Source organism: Leopardus geoffroyi, chromosome D3 (genome assembly GCF_018350155.1).
Source record: "Leopardus geoffroyi isolate Oge1 chromosome D3, O.geoffroyi_Oge1_pat1.0, whole genome shotgun sequence".
Taxonomy (NCBI): Eukaryota; Metazoa; Chordata; class Mammalia; order Carnivora; family Felidae; genus Leopardus; species Leopardus geoffroyi.
Genome location: NC_059339.1, coordinates 50839494 through 50860335, shown reverse-complemented (window position 1 = coordinate 50860335; position 20842 = coordinate 50839494). Strand labels below are relative to the sequence as shown.

Genomic DNA, 20842 nt, shown 5'->3' with positions numbered 1-20842 from the left:
TTATAGAAAAATGGTGTTATTAAACTTCCAATCATTTGAGGACTTTCAGAAATCTTATGTTGTTGTTGATTTCTAATTAAGTTTATTATGGTCAGACAACTTACTATGTCTTAAATTTTTTCAAAGTGTTTATTTTGAGAGGGAGAGAGGGAGTGTGTGCTTAAAAGAGAGAGAGAGAGAGAGAGAGAGAGAGAGAGAGAATCCTAAGCAGACTCCACACCATCAGCACAGAGCCCAACGTGGGGCTCGATTTCAGGAACTATGAGGTCATGACATGAGCCAAAATCAAGAGTCAGAAGCTTAACTGTCTGAGCCACCCAGGTGCCCCCGTATATCTTAAATTTTTAAAAATCTACTGAGAATTTTTCTATGTCCCAAATGTGGTCTACTTATACATACTTTCTGGCAATTTAAAAGGATGTATATTCTGCTCTTGTTGAGTGGAGTATTCTATAATACCCATCAGATCATGTTGGTCTATAGTGGTCAAGTCTATGTTATCTTACTATTTTTTTCTCTCTTTTCTTGATTACTTAGGGAGAGGTTTTAAATCTTTGATTTTATTTATTTATTTACATTCTATCGGTTATTGCTTCATATACTTTGAAGCTGTGTTATTTGATGCATAAACATTTAGGATGCTTATATACTCTTACGAAATTTCTTTCTTTAACCCTGGAATAGTCTTTATTTTGAGATTGGCAATGTCTATATCAATATAGTCACTCCAGTGTTCATGATCAGCTTTGGGATGGTCCATACTTTTTTTTCCTTTCTTTCCTTTCGTTTCCTTTCCTTTTCAATTATTTATACTTTATGTTTAAACTAGATTTGTTGTAGGATACATGGAGAGTTGGGTCTTGCATTTCTATCCAATCTAACAATCTCTGCCTTTTAATTGAGATATTCAGGACATTTATATTTAATATGATTATTGATATAATTGTATTTAAATCTATCATTTTTCTATTTGTTTATTTTTCTATATCCTTTTTTCCTTTCTTTCTTCTTTTGGATTGTCCATTTTTATGATTAAATTTTATAACATTTTTTGCTCATTAATTATAAATTTTCATAAAATTTCATTTTATTTGTCATGGATTTATTGTATTCATTTGCAAGTTAACTGAATATATGTGAAAGTGATACTGTGTTACTTCACATGCACATAACAACTTTTATCAAAGGTTAAAAATTGTGGCCTATTACTTCTTCTAATATTTTTCTGCCTCTCCTTCTAATTACATATTATACATTAGTCTAGAACTAATTACTCTCTTCCAGAAGACAAAACCATTCTCAATAGTCTAACCAACACCTCCTGAATTATAAGAATGTCCATCTAATGTGGCTTAGGGAGCAGGCACTATTCCCAGCTTTGTATGAGCTGGAGTTAGCATTCCCTCAGTCTTTCCATGTGGTTCTTTCCCAGCCTCAGGCATTTTCCTGATGTGTAAATGCTAATCAGTACTCAACTAAATACTGGAAAGAACACTGCAAATCTCCACTTTCTATTTTAGTCTCTCTTCTCCCATACTCTGGCCAATGAACTCTAGCCTTCTTGGCTTCCCTGAATACCCAGCTTAGTCCTTTCAACTCAGGGAGATGGCTAGTCTCTGACTCTGGCCTGCTCTGTTCACCTCTAATGGCTCTACTTCATGGCCTGGACATTTTTCATAGGCATTTAACCGTGGAGATGACAGGTATCTCCTTGTTTGTGTCCTCTCAGAAATTCCTGGCCTTCATTTTTGATGTCCAATGGCTTGAGAATGTTATTATATGTATTTTATTCCTGTTTCTTAATTGTTTCAGGAAAGAAGATAAATCCAGTTATTGTATTTTCATCTCTGCTAGAAGCATAATTAAGTACTTATTTTCAAGTAATAAGATTACATTGTTTATGCCACTTTACATCTCTCTTTTTACTTTAATAAAATTTCTTTGAAGTTAAATCGTATCTACTGACTTTTTTGGAGTTGATTCTTAAAGTAAACTATTTCTAATTCTTTTAGTAAAGAACATGAATTTGTAAAAAGCTAAGCCTTTCAATGTGTATAGCACCTGGGAGCAGAAAAATAAAAGATATTAAAAACAAAACCAAGAAAAAGTCAATAGATAAACCTTTTACTTTAGACTACAAAAATACTTCTGAGAGCCACGTGATCAATAAATGCACATACTGGGGTGCCTGAGTGGCTCAGTCAGTTAGGTGTCCAACTCTTGATTTCAGCTTAGGTCATGATCTCAAGGTTCATGAGTTTAAGCCCCACATTGGGCTTCACTCTGACAGTGCAGAGCCTGTTGGGATCCTCTCTCTCTCCCTCTCTCTCTGCCCCTCGCCCACTGCACATGTGCATGAGCTCTCTCTCTCTCAAAAATAAGTAAACTTAAAAAAATGCATGTCTTTGCAATTTCCATATTCCTTTTGTAATCATTAATTTAGCATTTAAGGAATGAAATCTCATCCTAGGACCAAAACAGATTGGCAGACATGTAATTAGGGCCCAAGTTACATACTACAGATTGAAGAAATAGTACCTCTTACTATTACACAGTTTGGATTCATCTTAGCAAACAAAGGCCTTTTAAATTCATTACCACTTCCTTTTGTGAATTAATAATACAATATGTCAGAACTATAAAGATTAAGTTAGTCACTAACCACCACTCCAGGTGGGAGCAGTTATATTACAGAGCACATAACGTCTATGTTTTAAAAATGCATTATGTATCTATAACATATATTAATCATAATTTTATGAAATCGGAATAACATTTTATTTGGAAAAAATATTTAACAAATACCTGTCTGTTTATTATCTATCCAAGTTTAGGATGCTATAACAAAATAATGTAGACAAGGTGGCTTAAAACAACAGAAATTTATTTCTCAGAGTTTGAGGGTTCTCAGAACCCAGAGTTCTCAGAGTTCCGGAGTTCCAAGAATTTATTTCTTGGAAGTCCAAGATCAAGTCCAAGATCAATTCAACAGGGTTGAATTTTGGTGACAGCATTCTTCTGGGATACAGACTGCTGACTTCTCATTGTGTCCTCACACAGTGGAGAGCAGAAAGGGGAAGCAAGCTCTTTAATGACTCCTTTAAGGACCCTAATCCCATTTATTGGGCCTCTACTCTCAAGACCTCCTGTAATCCTAATCACCTCCCAGAGGCCCCATTTCTTAAAGCCTAATGTCTAATGTGTTAGAGAACTATGGTTTCAACATATGAATCTCTCAGGAACATAAACATTTAGTCCACAATTCATTCATTTATTCTATCTTTTCTCTTCTTTTCTTTTTTCTTTTCTTTTTTTCTTCTTCTCTTCTCTCTCTTCTCTTTTCTTTTCTTTTCCTTTCTATTCTAAATTTTTTATCATTTTATCTATTTTTTGTGTTTGACATCAGACTCCCCTGGCTTGAAGCACATTCACATTACTTACTACCCATGTGCCTTTCTGGATATGACTTAATTTCTTTATGTTTCTAATTTCTCACTGTAGAATATAAGAAAAATAATCATCCCTCTTTATAGAGTATAGGGAAAAACTTGATGGAAGTCCATAACACAATGTTTGACCCTTTTCCTCAATAAATGTAAAATCTGCTAAAATCTCGATCTCAATCATTTCTCATTATCTGTGGGTTTTGGTTCTGCACTGTGTTAACAGAGATAAAGCCCAGATTTTTGTTTGTTTGTTTTTTCTTCATTCAACCCCACTTAACCACTTAACAAAAGATGATTTCATACTGTATTAAAATCTTGATGAAATAGAAAGGCATTATATTACAGCAAACATTTTTAAATTTTGAAATATGACTGGTCAAAATCTGTAACTATCATAGTCTTTGGGAATTCTTCACAGGTAGGTATTTCCCCTTTTTAAGTTTATTTATATAAGATGGGGGGGAGGGGCAGAGAGACAGGAAGAAAGAGAAAATCCCAAGTAGGCTCTGTCAGCACAGAGCCTGATGTGGGCCTCGAACTCACAAACCCACAAACCGTGAGATCATCACCTGAGCCAAAATCAAGAGCCAGATGCTTAATTGACCCAGGTCTTCACAGGTAGATATTTCAAAGCAATTTTTCCGGGCTCTTCTCAGTCTCCCAGTGGACTATACCCACACACAAATCCTGTGAAATTCTTATGTAAAGCAGTCTTACCCAGCCAACTCTCTCTCCTCATATTTTAGACTAAATAGCTTTATTAGGTGTGTTTCTAAACAATTCCTGAGATGAGTTCCTTAATTAGCTTTTACCTGGCTTTTATCTTGTAGAAAAGAAGGAAGGAGAGATAGCGAGAGAATAGAAAAAAGGAAGGAAAAATGGGAGGATGGGAGAAAAGTCTTCAGAAACCAGCCTACTTAGGTATAAACAAGAACATTTTAAAGAAATCTGCTCATTCAATACAATATAAACTCTGTGTCCTCTTGCAAAAGGCAGAGAGCTCAAAATGATCTTTTTCACTGTTTAAATAATTTTGTCTGAAACTTGCTCTATGAATTGTCATCAATTAAAGTGCCTCAGATGCTAAGCTTCTGCCCAATTAGCAACTGTGTGTGAGTTTACCATAGACATAACTTGATAACACTGCGTTTTCCCAAACAACTCATTACAAGGTAATGGGGTAATCTGACCTTTAAGGCGCTTTCCCATCCTGAGATTTTTAAAAGGCTGTGATTTCCTCAGGTATACACAAACCTCACTGAAAGTTTAAAGGATTTTAGTAAGTCTTATTCAAATTCATGGAAAAGGCTGAATGCTGAGTTCTGAATGGTTCACACAAATGGATTTATATGCTAATGTTACCAGAGATGTAGCCAGTCTGTATTTATTGACTTGATGGCTATTGTCTACCATAGACTTTTCTAAAATATTCCTTACCATATTATCTAAGAAGTACAAACTGTAAAGGCCATTGAGGTTCAGAATTTATCTATATGTGGGTGTGTTTGTCCGATTAGCTTAGGAAATGATCATCTGAAGGCTTACCAGGCCTCTTGGAACACAATGTCTCTCCTTGAATTCACCTCCCAAACATTCAAATAAAGATACCGTCACCTGGTTTCCTTGCCTCGGTGAGGATTCTACAAACACTGCAGTATTTGGGTACACTACCTTTATTTATGTCTTTTCCCAGGGCTTCTTTCGCTAACTGTTCATATTTTTCTTCCTTTGTTATGTTGTGCCCCGTGGCATAGCTCAGTCAATCAATTATTGCAGTCAGGGCTGATGCTGCAGGATTCAAACAAAAGCCCACCAGCAACAAAGAAACAATGGCAAGAGCAACCTGTGGTCTGTGTCACTAGATCAGCTGATCAGTCCATGACTGAATTGTTTTTAAATGTATGTCAATTCAAGATCAGAGCTCAGAGTTATATCTGAGGCATGAAAGAGAGGGGGAGGTGTGATTCCAAAACAGTTCTCTTCATAACAGTACAGAGCTGACCTTGCATTTAAAGATAGAGGATGGGAGAAAGCTATATGAAAGTGTGAACAGTATGAATAAGTGCTGTTTATAGGGAGCTGTTTTAATACTCTTGCTAAAGCTGAACAATAGAAAGAGACAAAGCTCTGAAAAATGCATGCCTTTCCCTGTGATTGATCCCTTTATCTTTCGATTCCTCTCCAGATAATAAAACGCATTTACAGGGCAAACAAGCATCAGTGCCTTTATTTTCCCCAAATATGAGATATATCTTCCTTATTTAGAAATTTGCTATTAGCGCATTTGCTACAGCATATTTCTGCCCCCATCCCTAAATGCACCCCTGTTTAAAAATAAAGAATTTGACGTTTTGAAGTGGAAATCTGGAATTCTTTATAGAAATCTTTTTGTTTTGTTTGTTTTTGGAATTAATGAACTCATTCTTGGCACAAAGGTACCTGGACTGATGCTAAAAATAAAATAGACTTTGAAGTGAAACAGACCTTGTTTCAAACGTAGATGACACTAGGAAAAAACCCAGGACAATTGCCAGATGAAAGTAAATGCTCAGCTTACATCAATTCCCATACTCCCCCCGCCCCAACTTTTAACCATGTTATTTCTAAATTTCTCTAGGACAACATAATTGCATAATAGCAATACATTGTATCTTAAATACACATTTAAGGAAAATACACATTGAATATCAACATTGTAGCAGAGAGTAGGATAAATGCTTCCACCCACTGTGTCACTGGCTTCTCATCATGACTCTTCAAGGTGCCCCCACCTCCCTCACCCCTTGCTTAAGGAAACTCCATTCTAGAGTTCTTAATAACACACTGACTGCATGTGGTTGTATGTGACAAACAGGTTTGGTTAAATTCAAGGATTCTTTGTTGTTGCTGTTGCTTTTCATGGGTGGTCTTCAAATGGTAGGGCGAATTAGAATCAACTCCAGGGGTTGAAAGAAAACAGACTGCTGGGCCCACGCCCCAGAGTTTCTACTCACTGTGTCTAGATAGGGCCCCATGAGTTTGCATTTCTAACAGGTTCCCAGGAGGGGACCACACTTTGGAAACCACTGCTCTATACTGTGCTGCCTCTCATTGGAAAGATGTACTTGGGGTAGGCCACACTTTACTACCAACAAGATTTGCTACTCAAGGTAAAATATTTGAGGGACACCTGGGTGGCTCAGTTATTGCTGGATACTGTGCCTTTGTATAAATATACCAGAATGCATTGACCTGATCTTGTGTTAATATACATTTTGTGTTGCGTTGTTTCCATTTTTTTTTTCTTTTACTGTTATTACACACAAAGGTGTGCTGAACATCCTTGGTAAAAGTGTTTATGAATAAATATAAATTTTAATTTTCTTTGGAAATTATCACCTGGAAATTGTTACTTTGGGGACTCTTGATTTCAGCTCAGGTCATGATTTCACAGTTCATGAGATCAAGCCCCATGACAGCATGGAGCCTACTTGGGATTCTCTCTCTCTCTCTCTCTCTCTCTCTCTCTCTCTGCCCCTCCCTCACTTGCTACCCCTCAAAATAAATAAACATTGAAAAAAAAGAGAAGATAAAATACTTGAGAATCATTTTAAAGATGAAATACTATATGGTGACGAGTTAAAATTTTTCAAGTTCTTGATTTTTAGACATGTAGAAATCACATGCTATGGGGATTAAAATAATGAATAAAATATAATCCATGGCCTCCAAGAGCTCATCAGCTAGTTGAGATTACATCCAAAGATAAATACTTAAATTTATCATTAGCAAGGCAAACACAATGAATCCTTCAGACTTTTAAAAAATGTACTCTGGGAATAAGTAGGAAATTCTATTTTAAAACAGCAAGTTATTACCTTCAATTTCCTTTACCCTTGAATCGCTTCCTCCCTCTGCCTCTTGCTTTCAGATAAAACTAAATTTATTCTATTTACCATGGCTACTTCTTCAAATCCCACTTCCATCTATTAAAAAATAAAATTCAGCTGAATAAATTGGATAATTTAATAGGCTTTATTCTACAACTCAGGAATTGGGCAGCATCTCATCTAGCAAGCTGGAAGCAACTCCAAGGAGCGATACAAACTGGAAGGGATAAGGAAAGAGCAGATTGCCTCAGCTACCTTTGGGGAATAGGGAGGGCCTGTGAAGCAGGGTCTCACTGGTGCTGACCAGAAAATTCCAGACTGACAGGTTAAGAGTACATTCCTGGGGAAAGCTGAAGCTGAATTAGGTTAGGTATTGAGCCTTGGTTTGGTGATGCGGGCTTAGCGCTAGTGACTCTATTTTGGACCTTTTCTTCCTTTTTAACACACTGAATCACAAAATAAGGCTTCCACATCAAAACAGTGAAACTGCAGGGGAAGAATTCACCCATAGCCTTCTAACTGCAAAATCCGAAGGTCCAAAAACAGCCCTTATGTTTCTGAGGCACCAGGCACATTGTTGATCATTCTCTGCCCTGCAAGCACCCTTAACCCAGGGAACCCCATCCTGTCCTTTATTCCTCCCACTCTCAGACCTTTAAGCTCACCTCTCTTTGTTTCTCAAAGCCTCTTCTGTCTCGTCTAGCCTTTAAATTTGTTGTTCCCTGAGTTTCCCCCTAAGCTCTTTTCTCATATCTTAAAAGACTTTCTCCATGTCACAAAGGAGTGATTTTTATTAAAATGAGACTCTACACTTTACTTCTCCTTCAAAAAAATCCACTGAATCCCATTTGCCCTAAGGCAAGTAAGGCTTCTCATCATGTGGACTGATTAATTTTCCATGTGATATCTTGCTTCTCTTTGACTTGCTCAATTCATTGTCCATCTCCATAGATTCATTATTCCATTGGCTATTTTTAACTTAAGATACACATAATTGTGATTAACTCATTTCATGGGCACAAAAGACACTTCTTTCCTTTTCTCTGTCTTCCACACCTGTGATACTCTCCTGCCATCTTGATGCTTTATTCCTCCTTGATTTTTCTCATGCCAACAGACATACACACTAATGAATTTAGCACATTCTTACATATGGTTAGTACAATATATATTAACACTTGAAGATCATGCACTCTTTTTACGTTGTATTAGGTGAGCATATTCTTTACCAATATATTCATTATCATTCTTAGTCCTAATTTGCTTCACTTAGGGTTAAGAACTTGAAATTTACTTGTTTTTCTACATATAATTCTACTTCATTTATTTTGTACCAAATTTCTCTACTTTTAATTCATGCTTAATCGCCATGGCTTAGTATTCCTAACGTAGACAACTTTCTTTATAGTTGAAACACTTCCTTCAAGATTGCTATTTTCAAAAACAGACTTTTTTTGTGATTAAAATTCTAAAACATTTTCACTCAGAGAATATTTACTTCACTCTCATATTTACATAGTAATTTAGCCATATATAATAATCTATGTTTAAATTTTCCTTGAAATTTTGAAAAAAATTACTCCATTGTCTTCATTTTAATCTATTTTTATTTTTAATCTATTTTTAATCTATATTTAAATAAATATAGATTAAGTAAATCTATAAATAAATATAGATTAAATAAATATATAAATTTAATATATATTTATATTTAATATATTAAATTATATAATTTGTGTATAATATCAAATAATTATATAATATATATTATACTACATACAACTTAAACATTTTCTATGTTATATTAAAGTATAATATGTTTTATATCATATACATATTACATATTAAATACATAAAAGGATACAAGGCTTTGTATACTTTATCACTTATTTAGTTTTTTTTATTTTTCTGATATTTTTATAAATGGTATTAGCTGTGTAAGCCAAGTGGCTTGCATTTTTACTACATTTTATATTCCTGAGACCTTTATATATATAGATGCATTTCATTCATTTTCATTTCTGTGTAGAATTCTTTGTAGGACTACTGTTAAATGCATTATTCTCCTATTGATAACATCTTGTTTTGAGGAGTTGTAGTTTGCTTCAATTTGTTTTTACAAACAATGCTGCCATGAATATTCTTTGGTATGTCTTCTGGTGCACATGCTGAAGTTTTCTCCAGGGTAAATTCCTAGGATGGATTCCTGGAATAGTGTCTATGCACATCTTCAGCTTTATGAGACTGTACTAATTTATTTCTCAAAGTGATTGTTGTAATTTATATTCTCATTAGCAGTCTTCGTTTCTCTACATCCTCATCAAAATTTTATATTTCTTGACATTTTATTTTTTGCCAATTTGATGATGAAATTTCATTTTATTGGAGTTTTTCAATACCAATTTGCCAGTTAATATTTTTTAACACTTTTGGTGGAGGACATTCATATATCCTCTTCTTTGAAGTGCCTGTCAAAATATTTTGACCATTAGTTGGTTTATCTTTTGCTTTGCCATGTGTATGAATTATTTTTATATCTTCTATAATAATTTATTATATATGATATAGATTATAATCTATTGTAGATATATATTTGCGTGGGTGTGGGTGTGTGTGCACACTACACAGATATCTTCTTCAACTTTGTGATTTACTCTTAGTGTTCTGATTAATAGATTGGTTTTCATTTTAATGCAAGGAAAAGGCTCAAACTTTTAACTTATGCTTTAGGCTCTCTATATCTTGTTTGAAGAAGTCATTTCCCCACTCCAAGATTATACAGTCTCCATGTTGTCTTCTGTAACCTCTGAAGTTATAATTCCACATTCAAATCTTTAGTCCTTTTGGAAATAATAATAAAATTGGGATGATGTAAGGATCCGATAAGTTTCTTAAGAAGTTCAGCATAAACCTACCTGAACTAACCATTCAACTACTAGGCATTTACCTAAGAGAAAAAAAAGCATACATCCATACCAAAACTTATACATGAAAGTTCATAGCAGCTTTATTTGTAATAAAAACAAAATTGGAAGCACCTGGATATTCATCAAAAGATCAATGGATGAACAAATAATGGTATATCCATATAATGGAATATTATTCAGCAATAAAACAATGAACTATTGATACATGCAACAATGTGGATGGAGCTATATATAATTGTGTTGAATGGTAGTATACAGACAAAAAAAGATCATATACAATACTGCCCCAGTTATATAAAATTCTAGAAAGTGCAAACTTATCAATACTGACAGAAAATAGATCTATAATTGCTTAGGAGTAAGGATGGAAGATATAGAAGGGATGGATTACATAAGACACTTTTGAGGGTGATGGATATGTTTACTAACTTGACTGTGATAAGGACCTCCCAGCTATATACATATGTCCATGGTACTTTGGTACCACATGGTACCTTGTATTATATGCAGTTTACAGTATGTCATTTATACCTCATTATAATATAGCAAAAAAAAAAAAAAAAACCAAACACTCATAGTAAAATATTGAATGTTTTTACCCTGAAATTGAGGTTAAAGCATGATGCCTAGTCTTATGACTTCTATTCAGAATTGCACTGCTAATATAGCCAATGGCAATAAGGGAAGAAAAGGAATTAAAAGTTCTCAATGCAACTCAGTGAAAAAAACAAAGTCTTTTCATTACATCGTGCTAGATCAACTAGACAGCAATATGGAGGAAACACCCAAATTTTGACCATTATTTACACTACACACAAACATGAATTTAGAGAGCTTAATCAATTAATCTAACCAATTGGTTTATTCAGTTGAGTGATTAATTAGATTAATTGATTTGAGGTAGTCCTAAAATTTAAAAGGTGAAGTATAAAGCATCTGGAAGAAAACATAGTAGAATAGCTTTGTGATCTCATTGTAGGCAAAATTTCTTAAGGAAAATGACCTAAAAACAATTAACTAAAAATTAAAAAATTTGTAAACTTCCCTTCATTAATATTTTTGTAATTTTTTTAAAGTTTATTTATTTTTGAAAGAGAGAGAGAGAGAGAGCATGAATGGGGGAGGGACAGAGACAGAGGGAGACACAGAATCTGAAACAGACTCCAGGCTCTGAGCTGTCAGCACAGAGCCTGATGTGGAGCTCGGACTGTGAACTGCAAGATCATGACCTGAGCTGAAGTCAGACACTTAACCAACTGAGCCACGCAGTCTCCCCCTGCTCTTCAGTAATATCAATAATGTCTGCTTTTGGCTTTCTGCATGTGGATACTGTTGAGTAAGCATGGCTAAGTCTGCCTTCCCACCACCATCATGTCTAAATCAAACTTTACCAAAGAGCATAAGCAGCTGTGGAAGCTCTTCACTGAAGGTTTGAGCTTTGAAACAACCCATATGAGTCTAAGGAGCCATTCCGAGCAATGGGGAATGCTTGCTGACTGTGTGGTAATGAGAAATCCAAACACCAAGTGCTTCAGAGTTCTTTGGATTTGTCACATATGCCACTGTGGGAGAGGTGGATGCAGCCATGAATGCAAGGCCACACAAGGTGGATGGAAGAGTTGTAGAGCCAAAGAGCGCTGTCTCAAGAGAAGATTCTCAAAGACCCGGTACTCAAGTAACTGTGAAAAACATTTTTGTTGATGGCATTAAAGAAGACACTGAAGAACATCATCTAAGAGATTATTTTGAACAGTATGGGAAAATTAAAGTGATTGAAATCATGACTGACAGAGGCAGTGACAAAAAGAGGGGCTTTGGTTTCGTAACATTTGATGAGCATGACTCTGTAGGTAAGATTGTCGTTCAAAAATACCATACTGTGAATGACCACAACTGCAAAGTAAGAATAGCTCTAGCAAGAGATGGCTAGGGTTTAATTCAGCCAAAGAGGTTGAAGTAGTTCTGGAAACTTCAGTGGTGGTCATGGAGGTGGTTTTCACGGGAAGGCAACTTGGGTCGTGAAGGAAACTTCAGTGGGTAAGGTGGCTTTGGCGGCAGTTGAAGTGTTGGTAGATATGGTGGCAGTGAGGATGGCTATAATGGATTTGGTAATAAGCAACTTTGGAGGTAGCAGAAGCTGTAATGATATTGGAAATTACAACAGTCCATCTTCACATTTTGGACCCATGAAAGGAGGAAATTTTGGAGGCAGAAACTCTGGCCCCTATGGTGGTGGAGGCCAATACTTTGCCAGACCATGAAACCAAGGTGGCTGTGGTGGTTCCAGCAGCAGCAGTAGCTGTGGCAGTGGCAGAAGGTCTTAATTACTGCCAGGAAACAAAGCTTAGCAAGAGAGAGGAGAGTCAGAGAAGTGGCACGGAAGCTACAGGTTACAACAGATTTGTGAACTCGGCCAAGCACAATGGCGGCAGGGACTAGCTGCTACCAAGGAGACATGTTTTAGACAACACTTGTGTCTATGGGCAAGGAACTTGGCTGTATTTATGACTAACTATGTAACAAGTTATTTTAGTTTTTATTCTGTGGAAACTGTAAAGCATTCCAACAAAGGGTTTAATTAATTAATTTGTTTTTTTGGCACCCATGCTGTTGATTGCTAAATGTAATAGTCTTAATAAATGTGTCTTAAAAAAAAATGTCTGCTCCTCTGGACAACTGAGTAGCTCAGTCAGTTAAGCGTCAGACTCTTCATTTCTGCTTAGGTCATGATCTCACCATCCTGAGATGAAGCCTCCAGGGGGGCTCCTCGATGGGTGTGGAGCTTGCTTAAGAGTCTCTCTCTCTCTCTCTCTCTCTCTCTCTCTGCCTGTGCCCCTCCCTCACTTGTGGGTGCACCCTCTCTTTTTTTTTCTCTCTCTCTCTCTCTCAAAAAAAAAAATTCTTCTCAAAAGATAGCTGAGAAATTTAAAAAGCGAGACACAGAGTAGCAGAAAATATTCACAGTGGCCTGGCATCCTGAATATAAAGATTTCCATAAGCCAGTAATAAAAAGGTAACCTATTTTTTAAAATGAGAAAAGGACTTGGAAAGCATTTCACAAAGGATATCATATAAATAAATGATCAACAAGCACAGGAAAACATATTCAATGTTATTGGTCTTCAGGGATTGCAAAGTCAAACTACAACAGCCATTACACACACATTAAAATGGTTACAATTTAAAAGACAGCATAATACCTAATGCTAGAGAGAATATGGGGTATCCAGAAAACTCCTATATTTTTGATGGAGGTTTAAAATGATACAACCAAAAAAAAAAACACAAAAAAATAAAATAAAATAAAATGATACAACCAATTTAGGAAATCACTTGGCAGTTTCTAATAAACTTGTACTTACTATCAGATCCGGTTATTCTCCTCTGTGTCAGTCTTGGTTCAAGCAGAGGAAAGAAATCATGAGAAATTTGAACGAGGAAAGTGTATTGGAAAATGATTAAATGTATCAAGGAATTAGAGACTAGACAAGTAAAGACAACTCCAAAGAACACAGGAACAGCACATGGAAGGAGCAGCCACTACTCCTAGGGCTTAGATAAGCACCCGAAAAACATGATGCCCACCTCTCAGGGGAAGACTCAGTAGGGTGCTCACTGGATGGCAGAAGAGTGTTACCCTTTCATGTCAGTGGAACTTGGTGGAAACGGACTCCTCATGAGTCTTGGGTAAAAACACAACAGCATATTGTTAACTTAGACAATATGTTGTACAGCATTTCCCTATAATTCATTCACTCTTATAACAAGTACAATTTTATACCCATTGGACAATCTCCTACTTCCTGCTCTCCCCACCCCCGGCAACCACCATTCTAAATTCTGCTTTTATAAGTTTGACTACGTTAGATGTCTCACCATAAGTGGAATTATGCCATATCTGTTCTTCTGTGACTTATTTCACTTGGCATAACGGTTTTGTGTATGACCTTGATTGGGGTCATGGGATTACAGGTATATGCATATTTCCAAACTCCTCAAACTATACATATTAAATATGTTAAGGATTTTTTTTATATATAAATTATGCCTCAATACAGTTGTTTTAACAAAGTTCTGAGGAAACTTGTTCATGGAAAGGTATCTCACTGGAGACACTATCCTACGAAACTTACCAGGTTCATGTGCCACCAGAGGAGTCGGTTTGACTGCCTCTGTCTGCCATTCAGCAGGAATCCGGTGCTGGGGAAGCTCCGTGTGTTGCAGAAGGCAAAGGCTGGAGAAACTGTCCACACTGCGGAAACAGGCAGAGAAGCTAACTGGAACCCAGAGGCAAACCTTCCTCCTGCAATGCTTCTCTAGCGCCCTCTATTGACAAAACTGAACATGGTAAAAATGACCAAGGAAAAATATTTAATTGGCCCTGATCCACTTTCACAAAGCAGGCCAAATTTTCGAATTTGGAACTGAGAGGCTATAAATAACTAACTGGTGCGCTTTCCAGGTATTTAATTTCCAAAGTAATAATTTCCAGGTAATAATTTCCCAGGGAAATTAAATTTGTATTTCTCATAAACACTTTTAACAAGAATGTTCAATACAGCTTTGTTTGTAATGGCAATAAAAAAGAAAAAAATGGAAACAGCACAACACAACTGTATATTAACACATGATTAGAGCAATACATTCTGGTATATTTATACAAAGGCACAGTATACAGCAATAACAAAAGAAGATTTCACATAACATATGCAAATCTCAAAAACATGTTGAGCAAAACATGTGCCTAGTATATGATTCCACTTTCATGAAAGTATCGAAGAACAAAACTAACTTCTGTTGAAGAAATAAGAACAGTGGTTGAGTCTAGGCAGGAGCATGGATGAGGATTAACTGGAAAGGCACAGAAGGAACTTTTAGTGTCATAGTAGAGTTCAATATTTTGATTAGATACTGGTTGCATGACTGTACATTCCTCAAAACCCATCAAACTGTACTCTTAATACCTGTGCATTTCATTAGATATAATTTTGCAACAATTAAAAAAAATTAAACAACTGAGGTGACTTGAAGATCAAATTAGCTAAATAAAGTTGTAATATTTAAAAATGTATAAAGGGTGTATGGGTGGTTAACCGACTGACTTCAGCTCAGGTCCTGACCTCACAGTTTGTGAGTTTGAGCCCTGGGTCGGGCTCTGTGCTGACAGCTCAGAGTCTGGAGCCTGCTTCAGAATCTGTCTCCCTCTCCTCTGCTCTTCCCCTGCTTGCACCCTGTTTCTCTCTCTCTCAAAAATAAATAAACATTTAAAAAAAATAAAAATTAATTAAAAATGTATAAATTCTATTTTTTTGCATACTAAAATTTTCTGACACAAAGGGCTTTAGTAAGATTTACTTTTATTTTAGTTTATGGTCACATCGTTTCCTAAGTAAAAATGCAAGATGATCAAAACAATATGTATAGTATGGTATATACTCACTGTTATGTAGCCTGTCTTAATTGCTTATTTCCAGGAGCTTTTATATCATTAGCAACAAAGAAAATCGGTCACCTATGCAAACAATTTTTATCTCTATTGAAAGATTTATGTTTTAGCCTTCAAACAATAGACAGCAAAAAGACTTGCTGACAAATACAAACTTCTCTAAAATATGAAGCCAAGCTGAATGCAAGCCTTCTTTTCACACTTTTTAGTTATGTGAAGCACAATAAAAGGAATCAGAAAAAGTTATCCAGTTATCGTGACCCACAAAGCCCACTATTGCCAAGGGGAGTAAAAATGAATTTAATCTAGTTGAAGGTACAATGAAGAGTTTTTAAAAACTTCTAAGGTATTAGCTTTGAATGGTTATGTATATATATCAGATCGCATCATAATTTTTACAATATAATGATGCAGTCATTAGAATTACAAGAAACTGGGGCGCCTGGGTGGCGCAGTCGGTTGAGCGTCCGACTTCAGCCAGGTCACGATCTCGCGGTCCGTGAGTTCGAGCCCCGCGTCGGGCTCTGGGCTGATGGCTCAGAGCCTGGAGCCTGTTTCCGATTCTGTGTCTCCCTCTCTCTCTGCCCCTCCCCCGTTCATGCTCTGTCTCTCTCTGTCCCCAAAATAAATAAACGTTGAAAAAAAAAAAAAAAAAAGAATTACAAGAAACTGTCCAGCATGTATCTTTAGAGGAAAATTCAATACGTTATGTGCTCAATTACATTTGCTGATGTGCAAATTGCCAAGACATACTTTTTATGGAGTAAAACACAAATGATGGTTGGCTATCAGATATAAGTAATGTAAACAAGGCAGTCAAAACAAGTAATGATCTGATTTTGTGCCAACATGAAACAAGAACTAAAGAATGGAGCTGCAAGTCTTAATATTCTCCTATTTCTTATTTTCATAGAAATGCATGACCATGATCTGGGTTTCTGTGGCAACAGGCAAGAGTGTTACCAGAGTCACGATATAGATAAATGGCTTCTCATATATCTTCTTTGTTATAATCATAGAAGGATATGTATCAGAAATGATGTTATAGCTATATTTAAAGAACAAAACAATAACTATATCCCAGCAGCAGACCTGTGTTCTTGTCAGCATGGAAGGTGGCAACTACAAGAGTGCTTATATCTGTAAATAACAGCACAAGTGACTCTATTATTACCTGTACCAATTGGTTATTTCTCTTGCTTTCTATACCTTTGTCTTTCAGGACTTACAGAAAACCTGATCATGTGAAGTAAGTATATTAGAAGGAGGATTTTGCACAAAGAGTAAGTGAACTTCGTATTTTGATTTTCATTTCCAATAGATATTTTTAATACTTGAGTGACTGAGTAAAAACTTAAATATATAAATGATGACATGTCCTTAGAAGTCATGTATTATTATAAGGGTAAATAAGAAACTTGCTTGGATTTTTTACGTTTATTTATAATAAAATATAAAATGTATATTTTTATTCTTAATAAAAATTATTTGCTTTCCTGAAGTTAACTTACTCTTTCAAGGAATATTTAATTTGTTATGTATAATAATGTTCTATTAAAAAGTTACCATAGAAAAATCCATATATAATAATATTGTATATTTATGTTATTTTAGTAGTCTTCCTATAATCCTACCACATCAGAGAAACCCAAAAATGCTGTTCTAAAATTCTGAGCTTTCAAGTAATGTCATGAGGGAAAAATGAGGTAATTTCAAATATTATTAAAATTTTTGTATTATGCTAATAGAGAAATGAATATTTCAGAATTTATATTAACCTATTTTGAGTAAACACAATTTCATATCACATTTATTTATTTACCTATTATTGATTCTAATATTATCTTAGTATAAATTAGAAAGGAGCTATGAAATTAAATGGAAATTACTGTAAACAAGGTGCTTATAAATACATTAGAAGTCACATAGATAAAAATTCCAAAACTCATGACTGGTATTTGATATTGAACCTTATATATTATGCCATAGAGACTTCCATTCAGGTTGACATCACTTTAGTGATCGACCGAAAGACAACACAGTAAAGTGGAAAATTGAATTACCTTTATTGGCTGAAAATATTTTTACCATTAATATTTTTAATATAGTAATTATTATATTCCACATTTATTTTCTGCTCTTAAGAATTATTACTTAGTGAAAATGTATATTCTAAAGTTCTTTCCTTAATTATATGTTGGCTACCCATATTAAAAAGTGAAATGTATATTAATAATGACATATTAAGAGCTCTGTACCTTCTTTTGTAAAAGTACTTACAAATAATCATTTCAGAATTAATTCATTCTCAAATTTGCCAGGCTTTTGCATAGTCTACTTTCCTCTACTTCTAGAATCTTTGTTTCTTCCTTTAGGATTAGTTATTCCTTCCTGTTGAGAAGGAAGACCTTCCTCTACCTTTCAAGGCCCTTCCAGATTGACTTAGAGTCAAATTTACCCGAGACAGTTTAACAGAAGAAAATCAAATTTAATAGTGTACTATGGAGAATCCACACAGACACAAGATTCCAGAGACAATGAGGCTCCTTATTTGACCTAAGGAGAGGGGTAGGGTCAGAGGATGCAAAGGAGAGGAAGGATGCAAGCAGGAGAAAGATGTTCTGAAAAACAAAGATTCCCCTATCATGAAGAGATAAGTTTCTTAGATGAACAGGAGCCTCTGTTAATAACTCTCTTCCTGGTACAGGCTCTCCTTTCCGATGTAAATTTGTTGAGGACCAAGAAGAGAGATTTTCTCGCATCTGCTGAGTTTTGATTACTTTTAACTCAAAATAATGTTCATTCCAAAATGCTCCATCTTGGACCATCCTGCCCTTGGCCTCTACAGTTTTCACATTGTCAGGTTTTAAAGCTTAATTTATTTTTATCATCTCTTCCTTTCTCCAAATATTCTCTAGGATTAAGAATGTGATTTTTCAATGACATCTTCAAATTATATTCTTTCCATATATTTTGATCCTGAATCTGAAGACTTGAAATTATTTAAACTGTTACAGGTTTTCCTATAAATTGAATATTCTTTTAGAGATATTTGTTCATCCTTTGGAGAATTTTTACACTTGTGAAAAGAGATGACACAAAACCAGTTGAGTATTTCTACATTCTTTCTGTGATGTCTCTTCTTAACCTACATGCCACATCCACATATAAATTAATGATTTAATTCTATTAATTTCCTTCTAAGAGCTTCCAAAGCTTTGTTCCACAAATTTTGATAAATTATGTCTTTATTTTCATTCAACTGAAAATATATTCTAATTTTCTGAGTCACTTACTTCTTGATCCATGAAATATTAGAAGCATGTTTTTTATTTCCAAATATTTTAGAGATTTTTCAGATATTATTACTGATTTCTAGCATAATTCTGTCACAGAGAATATATTTGTATTTTCCTGCTTCTTAATAAGCCTGATGATCTTTGATTGGATGCCAGGTTGTGATACTGTGATATGAGAAATATTTGGTCTTCACATTCAGTTCCTGGCATAGAGATCCTAAAATCCTTAGGATTTCCTGAGTAATGAAAGTGAGAGGAGCACCTCTTGCTGTTCAAAATAAGCCTCTTTTAACCACACCTAAGTTTATGTCAATAAGGTAATGAGGTGACTTTTGGAAAGCTCCTAATGACGAAGGTGCTGACAGTCTGGGGAAGCAGTCATGTCGTTAGAGGGTTGAAATACTCAGCCCTCCTCACTGCCCCTCCAGAGAAGGGAGAGGGGCTGGAATTTGAGTTAATCACTAATTGCCAGTGATTTAGTTAAGTGTGCCTACATAATGCAACCTCAATAAAAACCCTAATAGAAGGGGTTCAAAGAGCTACTGGAGTTCAGTGAAAATGTCAAGGTGCTGTGAGGGTGGCACACCCAGAGAATACATGGAAGTTCCATCATTCTTGCCCCCTGCAACCATACCTTGTCTTGTGCATTTCTTCCATCTGGTTGTTTTGGGATGTATCCTTTATAATAATCCAGTAACAGTAAGTCAGGCATTTCCCTGAATTCTCTGAGGCATTCTAGCAAATTCTTGAACTTAAGGAAGTTGGTTGTGGGAACTCCCCAATTTATAGCTGGTCTGTTAAAAATACAGATGACAACCTAGGACTTGCAATTAACATCTGAAGTGAGGGGAGGGGGGCAGTCTTATAGGACTAATATCTTAACCTACAGGGTCTGCACTAATTCTAGGCAGTTAGTGTCAAAATTGAGTTAAATTGGTAGGACATTCACTCTGTACCAAGATTTGGAGAATTACTTGGTTTGGAAAAACCCACACATCTGGTGTCAGAAATGTGAGTTGTACAGAGAAAAAGGTGTTTTCCTTTGCAGATACTGATAATTTTACTTTCTTGAGTGCTGATTTCTTTTATTCCTATAAATATTCTAGAGCCTTTTTTCTGGGATGCAGTTAAGTTACTTGGAAGTAGCTTCCTCCTTTCTGGTTTTGCTTTTAAGATTCATTAACTAGGACTTGGGACACCTGGGTGGCTCAGTCCATTGAGCATTTACTTTGGCTCAGCTCATCATCTCACAGTTTGTGGGTTCAAGTCCCATGCTTTATGCTGAATGCTTGCTCAGAACCTGGAGCCTGCCTCAGATTCTGTGTCTCCTTCACTCTCTGTCCTTCCCCCGCTCATGCTCTGTCTCATTCTGCCTCTCAAAAATGAATAAATGTAAAAAAAAAATTAAAGACTCATTAATTAGGACTAGAACAACATAAAGTCTAGGGCTAATTATGCCCCAATACTAAAGTAAGATACTGCTGTGTATATTGTGTCCAATGTCCAGTGAATTATGATGTTTTCTAGAGTGGCTGATGAAAACAGGCACTATTTCCAGCTCTTTATGAGCACCAGCTACCATTCTGTCTGTGTTGGAAAATTCTTTTCCCAGCCTGTGGTAGTTTCCGGACAAGTATGCACTGATCAGTACTCTACTGAAAACTCAAGGAAGATTCTGTCTTTACAACTCTCACTACAGCTTTCTCATTTCCAGCTCTCTCTTCTGCAAACTCTAGCCTCTTTGATCACTTGGACTTTCAGCCCCATCTTCTCAACTTTGGGAGTCCAATGGGCTATGCTTGGGTTTCCTTCCTCAAGCCCTTCCCGCTGAAGGCAGTAAGCTCTAGCAATCACA

General features: G+C 35.7%; 1 pseudogene; it reads left to right on the top strand.

The window, feature by feature from the left end:
• Positions 1–11434: 11434 nt before the first annotated feature.
• LOC123587738 lies at positions 11435–12577 on the top strand (annotated as a pseudogene).
• The last annotated feature ends 8265 nt before the right edge of the window (positions 12578–20842 follow it).